We start from the raw sequence: 15603 nt of genomic DNA, 5'->3' as shown, positions 1-15603 counted from the left end.
ACCCAGGGCAAGCGGTGAGTTCTGTGCTACCCTGGCATCGAGATGGGCCTGGCCAAAGTGCCTGATGCTTAACTATATGCTAAGAGCTTGGTCATGAACAAATGCTATCATGATCCAAAAAGTAATAACTAGATTTGGACCCTGTGAGGGTTAGGAATGATTATTCTGGCCTGAGTGCTATAGTCTGAGTCTGTGGCAAGATGTTCCCAGGAGAGCAGCCTTGCAAGCCTCAATGTATCTCTCACTGTGCCCATACAAAAATAACTAGTGTTAAGATGTTGATGGAGTTTTTGGACTGAGGAAAGGATAAAAACACCTTAAGAGTTATTTTGCCTGTGGGCCCTCAGGAAGGGCTTTGGAATGCCTCTAGGTGGTGTTTCCTCTGAACCTGGTGGGCCCTCAGGAAGGGCTTTCTTATGTTGATTTTGCTACCAGACTGTGTGTAGCTAGAGGGCAAGGTGGAGAGAGACAAGTAGGGGAGAGAGTAGTGAAGAGGAAGCGGAATCCAGAGAGGGGGAAGGAGTGAGGAGCTAGGGAGAAAGAGTGCTGGGGGAGAGAGAGAGGAGAGGAGAAATGGGAAACTCAGAGAGACTGGAACAGGCGTGTGGAGAGAATGGAATAAATGGCAACTGATCAATCAATCAACTGGTGTGACCCTCGTTTCCTCTTTCCTCTGCCCTATTGCCTGGGTCCCTCTGGTGGGCAAGCGGCCCCAGGACCAACCCCCTGAGACCCAGGGGCGGCCAACGGTCACCCCCTGACAGATGTCTTTTACACTTTCTGACTCATTTCACTTAGCATGACACTCTCCATGTCCATCCACTTATATGAAAATTTCATGATTTCATCTCTTCTCACAGCTGCATAGTATTCCATTGTGTAGATGTACCAAAGTTTCTTTAATCAGTCATCTGTTCTCAGGCACTTGGGGTTTTTTTTCCCCAGATTCTGACTATTGTGAACAGTGTGCAGATGTCATTTCTACTGTCTGAATAATTTATTTTATGTTGCTTGTTTAATTTCCAGGTGTTTGCTTTGGTTCTCCGTGTCTGTGTGTGATTAGCTTCTATCTTTAGCGCATCGTGGTCTGAAAAGATGGTTAATACAATTTCTATTTTTCCAATACTATTGAAGTATGTTTTGTGGCCCAGTACATGGTCGATTTTGGAAAATGTTCCGTGTGCACTGGAAATGAATGTGTATTCTTTCTTTTTGGGGTGTAAAGTCCTGTATAGGTCTATAAGGCCTCTCTCTTCCATTTCTTCTTTCAGAGTCAGTGTTTCCTTGCTGAGTTTTGTTCTTGTCAATCTATCCAGAGGTGATAAGGCAGTGTTGAAGTCTCTGACTATTATTGTGCTATATTGCTTGTTATAATTCACTAAAAGTGATCAAAAAGTATTTCCTTAGAAGAAAGTGAGTGAATATAGTTGTATCTTGCCATGGAGCCATTAAACCCTTGTGGAAGAGATTACTAACATGTTGTTACAGGTTATGCCTTGTGCATTTATATTTTCTTGGCTGAGATTGGTTGCCTTACACTTTACATACCCTCCAGTGTGTTGTGATATCCCTGGTTTATCAGCAGTACAGAGTTGGAGATGCCAATGGGATGATACAGCAGCTAGGGTTAAATTTTTAACTGGATGGTGACTCTGGGAGCCTGAACAACAGAGCCTGGTGCGGGGTTCAGAAGCATCTCTATAACTTGTTGATCTCATTTGAGATTTATTTATGAGTCTCTGTATCATTGTATCACTGTCATCCCATTACTCATCGATTTGCTTGAGCGGGCACCAGTAACATCTCCATTGTGAGACTTGTTGTTACTGTTTTTGGCATACCCAATACGCCGTGGGTAGCTTGCCAGGCTCTGCCGTGCAGGCGAAATACTCTTGGTATCTTGCCAGGCTCTCTGAGAGGGGTGGAGGAATCGAACCCGGGTTGGCTGCGTGTAAGGCAAATGCCCTACTCACTGTGCTTATAGCTAGTTAATGAGCTTATTTGGCACCAGGGGCAGTTCGTGGGTGTGACTGTTAATTAGGCTTTGGAAAGAACAGAGAGATGGGGGTATCCCATCCCCGAATCTATGAGAGCCTGGAGATTTCAGTCACAAAACTGCATACCTAAGTTTTCAACAGATTTTTGTTGAATTTCTAGATGAGGCTCATCTCGAGCAGTGGAGTCTGTAGCTATACCTTCTATACCGAACCCTTATGCTGATGATGGCTGTTAGCAAATGCCCTACCTGGTTTACTATCACTCTGGCCCCAACTCTTGCACTTTAATCAGACTTTACATTTCATCAATCATTTTCATACCTACTAATATGCTTTAATCCTATTAGAAGGTAAAAGAAACCCAACTGCCTCACCTTACAGATCAAAGGGAAAAGAGAAACTGAAGCTCCAACGAGATGAAGTAATGTGTCCAGGGCCAGGATGAGTCAAGAAACACCCAGAGCCCACATCAGGTCACACCTCCTTGGCAGAGCCTCCTAGACCTGTGGGTTCTGACACCTGTTCCAAAAGAAATGACAAAGTGCTCAAAACTGCAGATCTAATCAATCTCATGCACACAGGTAAAGGAAAGGAATTATAAATGCAATTCATAATTTGGAGGAAAGGAATTATGAATGCAATTCTTCCCACCCCATCTTCCCACCCCAACCAGTCACAGCCATGTCCCTCTGATTACAGCCGAAGAATCAAAATAGTCTACTGAGCTGTTTCTTTTCACCAACCATTTCGGGGAGGGCAGAGGGTTGGTGGTGGGGACGTCTTCTTAAATAATGCTCAGGAGAGCCAGGGGCCATTCTCAGCAATTCTCAGACAACCAAGCCAGAGGTTCAATGAGGACCCAAGGAGGCAACGTTGCTCTAGCCCTGTGCAGTGCCTGGGATGACCCAGGCCATACCACCAGTGCTCAAGGAATACTCAGGGACCAAGTTATCAAACCGGAGATGGCCGCATACAAGGCAGTCTTAACCCTAAACTTTCTCCCTGGCCCCCACTAGCTGTTTTTGTGACTTTTAATCACATAATTCTTGTTACCCACCTCAGCCCTCCACTGCTACATTCTCTCTCTAGAACAGAAAGCCCTGAAGACAGAAATCAGGTCATGCTTCACCTCGTAATGACCTGTTGTGCCTTGTAGTCTTCATCCCATCCCCCAGCTCCTTCTTAAGTGATCATTTCCCTCCAATATGACAATAATAGTTGGAAATGATCGTGTTGGATAAAGAATTGAGAGTAAAAGTATTGAAAGTAGGTAAAATAAGAGTATTGAAAGTAGGTAAAGGAATATACATGATAACTTTTCAGTATCTGTATTAGAACCCATAATGCCTAAAAGGAGAGAGAAAGAGACAGAGAGAGAAAGAGACAGAGATGGAAAAAGAGAGAGAAGAGAGGGGTGTCTGTCACAGAGGCAGGCTGGGGGAGGGGGAGATAGGGGTGGTAGGAGGGAAACTGGGGACACTGGGAAATGTACACTGGTGGAGTAGGGATGTTGAAACGCTGTCTGATTGAAACCCAATTATAAACAACTTTATAATGGGCTATATCATGGTGATTCAATTTTTAAAAATTTATTTAAGGGGCTGGAGTGGTAGCACGTGGGTAGGGTATTTGCCTTGCATGCAGTCGACCCGGGTTCGATTCCCAGCATCTCATATGGTTCCCCGAGCACCGCTAGGAGTAATTCCTGAGTGCAAAGCCAGGAGTTAACCCCTGTGCACCGTCGGGTATGATCCAAAAAGCAAAAAAATAAAAATCATTTAAATAAAAATCAGTGAGCATTCCCAACCAATCAGGACAAGTAAGAGTCTACCCCTGGGTCAAACAAAGAACATGACATGGGTCACCTTGTTTCCTCATGAATCTACTTGATTCCCAGACTATTGTAGGTCCTGAATAAGATCATGAGAGAAGATATTCCGTGGCCCCAGGGATGAACATCATCGTCCATGTCCACGCAGAGACTTTAAGAGTTGAATTTCCTGATGATTCTTCTATCTGAAGGACTGTACACCTGTGCTACCTTTTGCTAGTGAAACTAATTGTATATAAAGAGAACACATCCGAGTCTTTCTCCAAAGGGGTAAATTAATGATTGCTCATCTCTAGAGCAAATCTATGCTAAAGCCCAGCATGTATAGCACCTATTCAGAACACTGCAAGATTCCAGGTGGACAGGACGCAGAGGTAGAATGTCCCCTCCTGGGTTTAGAGGAATACAGTATGGGGAAAAGATTCCCAATGGGGAATTTTCCATGAGATTTCTTGAATCTGTGCATAGCAGATACCACAAAAGGGCACAGCACCCTCCTAGATAGACACTTCCAGCGTTGAGTTGGGAACAGCAAGTGTGACCTGCCAGCCACCCTCTGATAAAGACCACTTCCTCTTGCTGGAGACCAGTCTTTCCTGGCAGGCCTACATCATGATGCTTCTTCACCCCTCTGTCCCCAAGATTCTTGAAATTAGATTCAAAATCCAATCCTAAATTCTTGAGTTTGTGGTTGCTTTCTGCCCCCTTACCTAAGGGGCCCACACCTACTTCCTCAGACCCTCACCTCTGACTGTGAGGGTTCTGATGCCACAGGATTACCAGCCCCAATTCTAGAGACCTGGTCTCATGAACACCCTTCTTGTCTTTTTTTCCCTCCTCAGACTCGGCACTCCATCCTGAGACTCAGTAACAAGTACCTTGTTACTCAGTCCTGCCATCCTGCACAGTACAGCAACACCAGGTCACTGAAGACCTGAGATCAGCCTCAGGAGGAGCGGGAAGTGCCAGGAAACAAAGTTGAAGGGGAAAAGAGAGATGACAGCTCACAAAATCTCCCTCAGCTCTGGAGCTGACCGGAGAATCGTGTCCATCTTCAGCTCCTTAGAGAGAGGAAAAAAATTCCAGCCCTGGCTCTTCCTGCCTTCTGATCAGGTTTCTGCCTGTGAGGTAAGAAGCAGATGTTTCCTCAGCTCCTGGGGCCTGGCCAGCATTGTTCACACCTTCGGCAGACAGCTCGTGACAGGGTTCATGCGCCTGATTCCCTGTCACAGGAGGAACAAGAACAAACTCTCCACCACAAAATGGCGGCACAGAGGGATGCCTGGCTGCGCCTTCCCACACTGGGCTCACCAGCACTCACCCCCATGCACGCGTCTCCCTTGGGTTTTACTTCACAATTCTCTGGATCTAAACGCGACTGTCCATTTGCACGGCGCAGCCCATCAGGGAGAACATCCGGGGAAGCTGGTGTCCTGGGCCCAAAGCTGTGCTCGGCCAGAAACTTCTTCACCGGGCAAATCATTTCCACATTCCACTATTCCTCAGGGGAGCTGCTCCTGAGGGCTGAGAAGCTCTGACACTCTGAAAGATGCGGGTTCTTAGTCACAGGACACTCACCCTCCACTCCACTTGTTGTCCCCTCTTCCCACAGTACACCTTGTTGCTCCCTCCACTCAGGCTCAACCAACAGCAGGAGAATCATTCCCAGCTGCGGGAGACCTAATCCAGCTGCCATGTGGGGAGTTTTGTTCCGCCTGTTTCACAGTGGGTCATGTCAAGTCAACATGTATTTCTTAAGTGCCTCTGACAAGCCCAGAAAGAGGGTGGAGCCCTCTGGGGCCTCGGCGACTCCATCTGGGAAATGAAAGGCTCCTTTCCCCAGCCTGGGCCTCCAAGGTGCCTCCTGGACCGGCAGTCCTGAGAGTCTGGATTCCATGGAAGAAAGGGAGGCCCCACCCTGAGGTGGCCGACTGCAAGCCCCACCCTGACGTGGCCCGAGTCCAGTTTCTTTCGAGCCTGTACACCTGGGGCCACACATGGGCAGAACAGCCCTCAATCTATCGATAATCATTCAGAGACAAGGGATTGTGTGTGTGTGTGTGTCTCTGTGTGTCTGTGAGTCTGTGTCTGTATGTGAGACTGTATGAATGTTTTGTGTGTGTATGAGTATGAGTCTGTGACTGTCCAAGTGTGTGAACATGTGTGAAGTATGTGTGTGAGACAGTGTGTTTGTGTCTGTGAGAGAAAGTGTGTGTGTGAGAGTGAGAAAGTGTGTATGTGTGAGAAAGTGTGTATTTGTGTATGAGAGAGATAAAGTGTGTGTGTCTGTGTGTCTGTGTCTGTGTGTGAGACTGTATGGCTGTTGTGTGTGTATGAGTGTGAGTCTGTGACTGTCCAAGTGTGTGAACGTGTGTGAGGTATGTGTGTGTGAGACAGTGTGTTTGTGTCTGTGAGAGAAAGTGTGTGTATGTGTGAGAGAGAAAATGTGTGTTTGTGTGTGAGAGAGATAAGGTGTATGTGAGAGAGAATAAGAGAGAGAGAGAGAGAGAGAGAGAGAGAGAGAGAGATGGAGGGAGAGTAGCACAGTCTACCTCTAGCACTTCTGCATGATTGTCTCAGTCCTGCCCCCTTTTCACCCCCAGCTCTCTAGGCCAGCTCTCCTGAGGGAGAGAGACAGATGTTTATCTACAGGATGTGATTTGAAGAAAGTCCCCAACACCCCACAAAATATTCCTTCACAAACCTGCCTGAAATCCTCATCACAGTCACTCAGAGTCTTTGCATTTAGGCATCTTGCTTCCAGAAGTTTCCTGTTAAACAGAAATGTGCTCATAAGTGTGGTCTCTGCCTTGGACTTCTTTTCCCAACGCTACCCGCTCACCACGGACAATCACCAAGTCTCTTTGTCACTTCTCAGCCCACATTCCCCCACAAAACATCTGAGAAGCATAAGAACTTTCCTCCACTGTCAGAAACCCAAGACCCAAATTTCTGAGGGAAAAACTAGATAGGAGTAAGAAATAAACAGGCACTGGCTCTGACATCCCCCCTGATTCAGCGTCTATCCTCCACAAGGAGCCAAAGAAATAGGAATTGGAGGAGGAAAGTATTGGAGGAAAAAGAGAGGGCTGAGGTATCATATTGTGGAGATTTTCAAACCAACTGTGTTATTAGGGTTTTTCAGGAATAAAAGTTCTCACTTCTGAGAGTTGTAAAGCCCCATCGCTGTTTGTTTGACTTGGCTCCATGCACCTCTCCTTAAATTTCTACACATGTTTATTATTTAAATTTGAATGAGTAAAAGTCAATTTAGGGTGGAGAAATTTTGAGGGGTAAGTGGAGATCCACAGATGGAAACCACAGAGATCCGGAAGAGGATTCCCCCTCTGCAGTCCCCACAGAGACGCGAGGTAAAACTGGTGTCTCAGTCTCTGCTAAGATTGGGGCCTCAGGGAAGACATTTCTGAAGAGAGCGTGGTTCCGTCTGAGAGTTAGAGGAAAGTCTTTCATGTTTATTAGTAAGGTCACGGCCTAGTTTTCTGGAAATATTTTTAAAGTAGAATCAGTTCCCACTTGAGATGCTCCAAACTCTGTCCTCTGTTCCCTGCTAAACTCAGATGTGAAAGGCCTGAGGGGATTTGGAGATGGGGGTCTACAAACCTCATGAAGCTTCAGTGAGGTCTTAGAGAGGGGCCCTAATCCAGTGAACTGTGTTATTCTTTTTAAAAAAATTTTTTAATCTTATGTTACTTCACAATATTTGATTACACTCAATATTCAAACACCAATCCCACCACCATTACACCTTCCCACCACCAAATTTGGTATATTTTTATCCCAAGCCACAATTCCTGTCCCAAAACACAAACAAAAGAATATATTTTGTATTGTCTATTATGAAGAACTGCGGAACATGCTTACAAAAAAGTCTTCATATAGAAAACAGTGTGGGGGCTGGAGCAATAGCACAGTGGGTAGAACGTTTGCCTTGCACGCGGCCGACCCGGGTTCAATTCCCAGCATCCCATATGGTCCCCCAAGCACCACCAGGAGTAATTCCTGAGTGCATGAGCCAGGAGTAACCCCTGTGCATCGCCAGGTGTCACCCAAAAAGAAAACAAAACAAAACAGAACAAGTGTGAAGATTGTTCTATTTGGGCAGGATCCATTAAGACATTCTATAGGATATCACTAACATGTTGTTGTGGTTTGGGCGATGTGAGCTTTGGTATATATGTCTGAAAATATGTATATATATATATATATATATATATATATATTTCCCTCTATGATTTGTTGCCTACTGTCTGAACCCCATCAAATAGGATGTGGTAATTATGGAAAATGCGCAGGGAGTGTCTTATGATGTATCATGCGGCCACAAAAGCCGCCACACAGTCCAGGAATATATTCACTCATATGTGAAGCTCAGCCCAAGTGTGTAGAAAGTGGCCTGGAGCATGATGGCAGTTGGGTAGTGGAGGTCAGCTGCCGGGGCTGGGTCCCTTGGGGCAGGAGGGCTCTCACCCACCCCCCTCTGGGGCACCCCAAGTGGAAACAGCCTGGTGCAGAGTCCAGTTATGGCAGGCATGGTTATGGGGGCCTCATTTTATGCTCCCTTATGGAAGAAGCAGCTGGGAGTTCTGGAGGGTAGCCGATGAGGAAATTACCTGGCACCGGCAGGAGGTGGCTTATGGGTGTGACCTTTGGGTCGCCAGAGACTGTGGGGAAACAGGCAGAGGATCTCTGCTCCTGGGTCCCGTTGAGCCCAGAGTCCAAGGTCAAAGTGTGTTATTCTGAGGCTGGGAATGGGACCGTCCAGCCCTAGACTTGGATAAAGTGGTGAAGCCCCACAGTTTGGCCTTCACACACGACAGGAAGCTTCTCACTGGCAGCTCGAAGCCCGTCAACCTGTAAGGTTATGTCTGAGCACCATAGTCAGATAGCAGAGTGGCTGACTGGGGACACAGCTAGAAAGCAGCACTCGCCAGGCAAGACCCAAGAGATGGCCAGAAACTGCCCATTCTAGCACCTCAGGGTTGGACTTGGAGTCTCTAGAAGGCTCAAGCTAAAAGGTCACCATGAACTGCCTCACCAGTGGGCCCTGGTTAAGGCCAGCCTGAGCATATGCGGGCCTCCTGCCTGAAGAGGAAGTTACACAAGAACAGAGCAACCGACCCTTGCTTTCAACATGCAGCCTCTGGCTCTGAGGGAGGGAGTCATGAACAGAGCATCCCCCTCCATCCTGAGTCTCAGTCGCTCAGGTGCTGTGGGTTCAGTCTACTGGGGAAACAGGACAAGAAGACCCCATCTTAGAGAAATCAGACCCAGCCCTTGGTCGCTGCCCTTCAAATCTAGGGAACAGCCAGCTCCCGCAGACGCAAAATGGTGCTTTGAGCCCAAAAAGTAGGAGATGTTTTGGGGGAAGTGACAGAGTCTGAGGAAGCCAGAGGCAGAAGGGAAGAGGCGGGAAACCAGAGAAGGGGAATCGGAGCTAGTTTGAGCCTGAACACTCAGACTGTGTCCAAATGCGAGGGTGACCCGCTTGGTTTTCGAAACGACCTCTGGTTAAGATTAAGAGCAGACGTCTGCACTTGATCAAAACTTTTGTTTCGAGCCTTTGAAGAAAGAAAGAAAAGCGAGGCCACTTTCCTCTCTTTTCCCTAGTAAATATTTGCATCCCAAACACCACCGTGTGTAACTGTCCAGATACGGGAACCTGGGGATGTCTCTGCTGGCTATAACGGAGGGCCTCACAAGCATTTGCCGATTTCTGTGCTGTAAATATTCCAACACAGGCTGGCTTCAAGCACCCTTGCTTCCCCAATCAGCTTGCAAGATTCCTATTGTCAATGCAGTCTCGCAAGGGGTGGATCTGCCAACCAATCAAGGAGTAGGTAAGCTGGCACAAAACCAGCTGAGGCCACCCCACGGGTCACTGTAATTTGGGGGGAAGTTACCAATAGCCCAAAAGGAAGAGCAGCAGCTATAGACTCCCCCCTAAAGTCATTGCCTTCTTTTTTTTTCTTTTTGGATCACATCCGGCAATGCACAGGGGTTACTCCTGGATCTGCACTCAGGAATTACTCCTGGCTGTGCTCAGGGGACCATGTGGGATGCTGGGAATCGAACCCGGGTCAGCTGCGTGCAAGGCAAATGCCCTACCCGCTGTGCTATCACTCCAGCCCCATCATCGCCTTCTTAAACTTCTGAAAGGCCGGCAAGGGTCAGGGATGTAGCTCTGAGACACTTGTCTTATAGCAGCAGTAGTCTTACAGGCAGGAGCACTTTCCTTGCAGGCATGAGGCCCTGGGTTAGGGTTGGGGGGGGGGGTAGAATTTAAATATGTAGTTTACAGAGAAGGAAAAGAGCGTTAGAGAGCTAGAACAGGAGTTAAGGCACTTGTCTTCCCTGTGATCAAACTCAGTTCAGTTTTCAGCACTGCATATGGTCCCCCAAGCATCATCAGGAGTGATACTTTGAGCACTGAGTCAGGAGAAAACCCTGAGAACTGACAGGGTTGACCTCAAAGTGCCCCCACCCCACCAAAGGAAAGAAAGGGAGAGACTTTTACTTAGAAAAAATCTCCACCAAATATAAAACAAATAAGCTCCACTTTTCCAGAAATCCAAAAAAAAAAAAATGGTCTATTTGCTGAGTTAAATGAGTTAGGAGGGACAGACTTAGAATGATTGCACTCATTTGTGGGATATTAAAAAAAAAGTGTGAGTCTAATACCCAAGGACAGAAGAAACATGGGCCAGGAGGATTGATACACAGATAGAAGCCTGCCTCAAGCACATGGGGAAAAGGTAACTGGAATAGAGAAGGAGCCACTATGACAATGATAGTCGGAAATGATCACTCGGAGTAAGAACTGTGTGCTAAAAGTAGGTAAAGGAACAAACATGATAACCTCTCAGTATCTGTTTTGCAAACCATAATTCACAAAAGGAAAGAGAGACAAAGACAGAGACACAGAGAAGCGCCTGCCATAGACACAGTCAGGGGTGGAGGGTGGAGGGAAGGAAACTGGGGAATATTGATGGTGGGAAATGTAGACTGGTGGAGGGATGGGTGTTGGGACATTGTATGATGGAAACCCAATCATGAACAATTCGTAACTGCGTATCTCAAGGTGATTCAAGAAAGGAAGGAAGGAAGGAAGGAAGGAAGGAAGGAAGGAAGGAAGGAAGGAAGGAAGGAAGGAAGGAAGGAAGGAAGGAAGGAAGGAAGGAAGGAAGGAAGGAAGGAAGGAAGGGAGGGAGGGATGGAGGAAGGGAGGAAGGGAGGGAGGAAGGAAGGAAGGAAGGAAGGAAGGAAGGAAGGAAGGAAGGAAGGAAGGAAGGAAGGAAGGAAGGAAGGGAGGAAGGGAGGGAGGGAGGAAGGATGGGAGGGAGGGAGGGAAGGAGGGAGGGAGGGAGGAGAGAAGGAAGGAAAGGAGGGAGAGAGGGAGGAAGGAAGGAAGGGAGGAAGGGAGGGGGAGGGAGGGAAGGGAGGAAGGGAGGAAGGAAGGAAGGAAGGAAGGAAGGAAGGAAGGAAGGAAGGAAGGAAGGAAGGAAGGAAGGAAGGAAGGAAGGAAGGAAGGAAGGAAGGAAGGAAGGAAGGAAGGGAGGGAGGGAGAGAGGGAGGGAGGGAAGGAGGGAGGGAGGGAGGGAGGGAGGAAGGGAGGGAGGAAGGGAGGAATAATTGTGCCTATTATTTACCACAATAAAGGGAAGGAGAGAAGAGAGGGACTCCCTGCAAACCGTGATGGGATTTGGACATGCACTGACTGAGCATCTCCCTCTCCAGCTCAAAACTCTACCACAGTCGATTCCATCACTGGCCACCCGCCGACCTTCTGCAGATGAAGATTAGAGATGGACCCAGACCCTGAGCACTCATGGCTCACCCACGAAGGAACCTTCCTTCGATTTCCTTGCATTTGGGGCCCACACCCAGTGGTACTCAAGGGCTGCTCCTGGCCATCTGCACTCTGGGAGCACTTCTGGCGGGGCTCGGGGCACCATATTTGATTCCAGGCTATTGCACAAGGCCCCAGGGCTTCCTTCTGGAGCTCATGTGTAGTGAGCCACACACATATGCTTCTGCTTCCTAAGCACAAACAAAGGCAGAATCCAGGCCGGGCATTATGACTCTTGGTTTCCCTCCCCAGCCTGGCACCAGGCTCCAGGCTGACCCGTGTCCAATCCAACTTCATCTGTTTTCCTTCTTCCCCTCCCTCACCTAGTGGCAACATGCCAGAGAATTCTCCTGGGGTCTGGGGGAGTGGGGGGGGCGTCTTATGCCAGTCATCCAGTCATCCCCACTTACCCCTTTGGCCCAGGAGTCAAAGAACTGGGCTAAATTCAAGCTGGTGGTAGCAAGCATAAAATAACACTTGACAGCAGTGGATTAACAATAGAACAGGGTGAGGACTGAGGAGATAATGCAAAGCACTAAAGGTCACGTGGTCGTCAGCATCCTCCTCAGCACGTGGTCCTCAGCGTCAATCTCAGCACGTGGTCGTCAGCGTCATCCTCAGCACGTGGTCGTCAGCGTCAATCTCAGCACGTGGTCCTCTGAGTCATCCTCAGCACGTGGTCGTCAGCGTCATCCTCAGCACGTGGTCCTCTGAGTCATCCCCAGCACAGCATGGTGCTCCAAACATCACCAGGATTAACCCCCGGGCACCACACCAGGTATAATGCCCCCACTCCACACCCAGCACAATGGGGTCAAACAAATCTAATCAATCAAGAAATAATGGGGGGAGGGAAGGGAAACTGGGAACACAGGTGATGGAAACCATACACCAGTGAAGGGATGGTTGTTGAAACACTGTATACTTGAAACCCAATCATGAACAACTGGGTGATTATGTATCTCATGATGATTCAATAAAAAATAATAATAAGGGGCTGGAGCAATAGCACAGTGGGTAGGGCGTTTACCTTGCATGCGGCCAACCCGGGTTCGATTCCCAGCATCCCATATTGTCCCCCGAGCACCGCCAGGAGTAATTCCTGAGTGCATGAGCCAGGAATAACCCCTGTGCATCACTGGGTGTGACCCAAAAAGAAAAAAATTAAAATTAAAATATTTTCTAAAATAAAATAATCCTTTTTTTTAAAGAGGAATTAAAGGATAGGAGTATCCGTCCAGGATGATTGCTCGGAGGTTGCACAGAGACCTGAATTCAAAATCTAGCATCTCTGCCAGGCCACACAAATAGCGCCAACACCTCCAAACCAAACAAACAGCGCCACACCACGACCACAGAACCGGAGCACTGAAGCATCCCATAAGGGGGGAAGGCCCCAGAAATGTTTTTTTTTAACGTTTTCAAAGAACAGCCAGCTCATTCTTGGTGTGAGCATGAATTGTTCATAGAAGCTTCCAGGTTAACTATGTTGAACAATGCACGTGTGAGATACAGTCGCTACGAATGGTGAGTACTTCCAGCTGAAAACTGCATTTCTTTCAGACGAAGGTACCAGTCTGAAAGCCAGTTTGTGGAGAAGGACAGAGGAGAAAGGGTGACCTCTGCTGGGCACATGAGTTTTCTCACTCTGAATAGTTCTCCCGGCTCTGCCAAGGGAAAAAGTGAGCGGAGAATGGGAGGAGGTGACCAAGAAGATAGCAGTGTTCTCCCTGGACAAATGATTATTTTTCCACCCCAGTAATTTTTACAGTCTCTTCAGCAAAAGGTCATTGTTTGTTTGGCTCGAGAACTCTTTAATGGTGTGTAGAAATGAGATTCAATGAGGTCTGCTCTGTGTCTCGTAATTACTCTCTCCATAAAGAAATGCTTTCATTGGCAACCCGTTCATTTGTTTCCTCTTCCTTCTTTTTTCTTTGATATGTCAGTAATGACATAAAGAATTTGCAATGGATTTTAAGACGTAGGGGCTCATTAGAGAAATGAAAGTGCTGCTTCAAATGTTTCCTTGGGTTTGTTAGATAAATGCGTTTGCCTGTTAGAGAAATGCATGTGTTAGGAATTAAAATTGAAACGTATCCCAATAGCCTCTACATTTCACAATTCAATGTTTTCTGAAAAACCCTGAAATGAGTTCCTTGGCTTTGAAACTCAGCAATGCTCGAGTCAAACTCACATCCATACCCCTCTCGTCGAGCTACTATGGTTTTCACTGCTCGGTGGACCTTTCAGCACCTTTGACAAGGAAAAGCAAGTGTTACTGGCTCTGTGACAGTATTCAATTATTAGTATCAGCATTCAAAATGTTTCCCCAAATCAGAGACGTCACTTGGCTCTTTAGCATTGCCAACCATGAAGCAAATTATTTCAAGTTTTTCCAGAAAACTTCTGGGCAACATTTTTTTTTTCTTACTTATTTATGTTGTGGGGTCACACTGGCAGTGCTCAGGACTCCTGACTCTGCACTTGGGTCTCTCCTAGGGGGCTCGAGGGATCACATGGGGTGGTGGCTATCTAATCATCTAATCTGGTCAGACACGTACAAGGCAAGTGCCATACGCACTGGACTGTCTCTCCAGCCCTCTGGGCACCATCTTTTATGACTTCTAATTTTTTTTTAATTGTCTAACGCTGCCACTTATGTGATTATTCTGTGTGATGTGTAATCAGGAGTGTTGGGGGAGGAAAAGAAGGGAGGGCACGGAAGGACGCTGACTCGAAGCCCCATCCCGAGAGAGTGAACTTGGAGCTTATCGGGGTGGGGGACCATCGATTGTTGGAGAACTAGACAGTTATGGGGCGCTGCAGGGAATGATTGGGGAAACAACCAGGCCGAGGGTGAGCCCCTGAGCTTTGACCCAAGCAGATGAGCCATGGGGGTCCTTTCCATGGCAGGGGCCCCACCTCTTGGCTTCCCTGCAGCGATTCCTCCCTCACTCCTCAGACAGCCGGATCCAATGTCCGGTCACTATGTCTACAACTGAACGTCAGGGGCCACTGAGCACGCTAATTGCCCGCCGGCCAGGGAGAGCGGGGAACCAGAATGTCCTGTTCAACTGTTTGTGGGCTTGTGTGCCAATCCCACCCCCCTCCAGCCCCGGGTGTTCATCCACTGCTTTCGCTTTTCTCTTAAGGTGTATAAACCTAAGCCTGATGGCAACATTCCCTCTCTGAAGAGGCGCCCAGAGCGCCTGTCTTGTCTTTGTCTGTCTTGTCCTTTCATCCAGCTCCCCGTATTCATCTTCCCTCTAGGGGCCGTCCTCCTTCCCCACCCAGTGCCCAAGGGGTAGGGTTGGGTGGCCGGCCGGCCAGCTCTCCTGCCGGTTCAGTAGACCCAAAGCGTCAGAATGACAGATAGGAGCATCCAGTATCATGGAGTCCATGTTCTTTCTTTAATAAAAAAAATTGTAATTCCGGTGAAATAAAGCATTTTTAATGCCTATCTATATTTTTATCTATATTCCTAAGAGCCTGGCAAGCTCCCCGTGGCTTATTCGATATGCCAATATCAAATAAGTAACAATAACAGGTCTCATTCCCCTGACCCTGAAAAGAGCCTCCAATCATTGAGGGAAAAGAGTAAGGAGAGGCTGCTAAAATCTCAGGGCTGGGACGAATGGAGACGTTACTGGCACCCGCTTGAGTTAATCAATGAACAACGGGATGACAGTGATACAGTGATCTACATTCCTTACATAAGTTTTAGAAATCAAATTTTTATCAGACGCTCTTAGTAAATCAGTCGGCCTTTCCCTCCCACTCCTCTCAGTCCAGATTATGAGAGACCAGACTACCTCCTGGTCAGCGTCTCTTTGGAAATCCGGCCCAAAGACAGAGAAAGGGAAAGAGCAAACAATCTCTGCTCATTAGGTTTTTGTCCTGGGTCTATG

This window comes from Sorex araneus, chromosome X (assembly GCF_027595985.1).
Source record: "Sorex araneus isolate mSorAra2 chromosome X, mSorAra2.pri, whole genome shotgun sequence".
NCBI classification, from domain to species: Eukaryota; Metazoa; Chordata; class Mammalia; order Eulipotyphla; family Soricidae; genus Sorex; species Sorex araneus.
The sequence above is the reverse complement of the archived record's forward strand: the minus strand, read 5'-3'. Positions refer to the sequence as shown.